General features: G+C 35.1%; 1 non-coding gene across 1 annotated transcript; it reads left to right on the top strand.

The window, feature by feature from the left end:
* On the top strand, positions 1-108 carry LOC112718711 (small nucleolar RNA R71). Its single transcript, XR_003161038.1, has one exon. It is a non-coding gene; the product is annotated as a small nucleolar RNA R71 (small nucleolar RNA).
* The last annotated feature ends 1,873 nt before the right edge of the window (positions 109-1,981 follow it).

Genomic DNA, 1,981 nt, shown 5'->3' with positions numbered 1-1,981 from the left:
AAGCATGTCAGAAGGACATTTTCTGATTAATTGTTTGTAGCTTTCCCAAGCTTCATAGAGGGATTCACCATCCTTCTGTCTGAAGGTTTGGACTTCCACTCTAAGCTTACTCAATTTTTGAGGTGGAAAGAACTTTGCCAAGAAGGCATTGACCAGCTTTTCCCAAGAGTCCAGGCTTTCTTTAGGTTGAGAGTCCAACCATATTCTAGCTCTGTCTCTTATAGCAAAAGGGAATAGCATCAGTCTATAGACCTCAGGGTCAACCCCATTAGTCTTTGACTGTGTCACAGATTTGCAAGAATTCAGCTAAAAACTGATGAGGATCTTCCAATGGAAGTCCATGGAACTTGCAATTCTGTTGCATTAGAGAAACTAATTGAGGCTTAAGCTCAAAGTTGTTTGCTCTAATGGCAGGGATAGAGATGCTTCTCCCATAGAAATCGGGAGTAGGTGCAGTAAAGTCACCCAGCACCTTCCTTGCATTGTTGTTGTTTTCGGCTGCCATGGCTTCTTCTTCCTTGAAAATTTCTGTTAGGTCCTCAACTATGAACGTGTGCCTGACAACCACCTCCGTTCATAGAGATTTGTGCTTTAGCTTCTCTTAGCTTTCGCTTCAAGGTCCTTTCAGGCTCAGGGTTAGCTTCAACAAGAATGCCTTTGTCTCTGCTCCTGCTCATATGAAAGAGAAGAGAACAAGAAAATATGGAATCCTCTATGTCACAGTATAGAGATTCCTTGAGGTGTCAGAGGAAGAAAAATGGAAGACAGAGGTAGAAAATTCGAACTTATCAAAGAAGATGGAGTTCGAGTTTTGCATTAAGGAATAGTGTTAGTCCATAAATAGAAGGATGTGAGAAGAAGGGAAGTAATTTTCGAAAATTTAAGTAAAAGATTTTGAAAACATTTTGAAAAACACTTAATTGATTTTCGAAAATAAGAGTGGAAAAGAAATCAAGTGATTTTTGAAAAAGATTTTGAAATTAGAAATTAAAAAGATTTGATTGAAAACTTATTTTGAAAAAGATGTGATTAAAAAGATATGATTTGAAAACAATTTTAAAAGATATGATTTGAAAACAATTTGAAAAGATATGATTTTAAAAATTAATGACTTGCCTAACAAGAAAAGATATGATTCAAACATAAAACCTTCCTCAACAGAAAAGGCAAAAAATGTTCAATCAAATCATTAATTGTTAGTAAGTATCTTTGAAAAAGGAAAGAAATTGATTTTGAAAAACATTTGATTGAAAAGATTTGATTTGAAAAAGATTTGATTTTGAAAAACTTTGAAAACTTGAAAAAAAAATTGATTTGAAAACAAAATCCTCCCCCTTGTGCCATCCTGGCGTTAAACGCCCAGAATGGTGCACATTCTGGCGTTTAACGCCCAATGCACTACCTTTTTGGGCGTTAAACGCCCAACCAGGCACCCTGGCTGGCGTTTAAACGCCAGTCTGTCCTTCTTCACTGGGCGTTTTGAACGCCCAGCTTTTTCTGTGCAATTCCTCTGCTGTATGTTCTGAATCTTCAATTCTCTGTATTATTGACTTGAGAAGACACAAATTAAAAATATTTTTGGATTTTTTTTTAATAATCAAAATGCAACTAAATTCAAATAACAATGCATGCAAGACACCAAACTTAGCAGTTTGTATACTACTGACACTAACAGGATGAAAATGCATATGAGACACACAAAACACTCAAGTCAATTGAATTCAAAGATCAGAGCACGAAAATTATCAAGAATCACTTGAAAATCCTTAATACATATGAATGAATGCATGCAATTGACACTAAACTTAAGATGAGACACTAGACCTAAACAATATTTTTGGATTTTATGATTTTGTAATTTTTTTTGTGTTTTTCGAAAATTAAGTGGAAAAAGATATCAAAGTTCTCAATGAGAATTCCAGGAATCATGCAATGTTAGTCTAAAGCTTTAGTCTAAAGGAATTAGACATGGCCGGCCAAG

This window comes from Arachis hypogaea, chromosome 10 (genome assembly GCF_003086295.3).
Source record: "Arachis hypogaea cultivar Tifrunner chromosome 10, arahy.Tifrunner.gnm2.J5K5, whole genome shotgun sequence".
NCBI classification, from domain to species: domain Eukaryota; kingdom Viridiplantae; phylum Streptophyta; class Magnoliopsida; order Fabales; family Fabaceae; genus Arachis; species Arachis hypogaea.
Note: the sequence above shows the minus strand (reverse complement) of the source record. Positions and strands in the feature narration are given on the sequence as shown.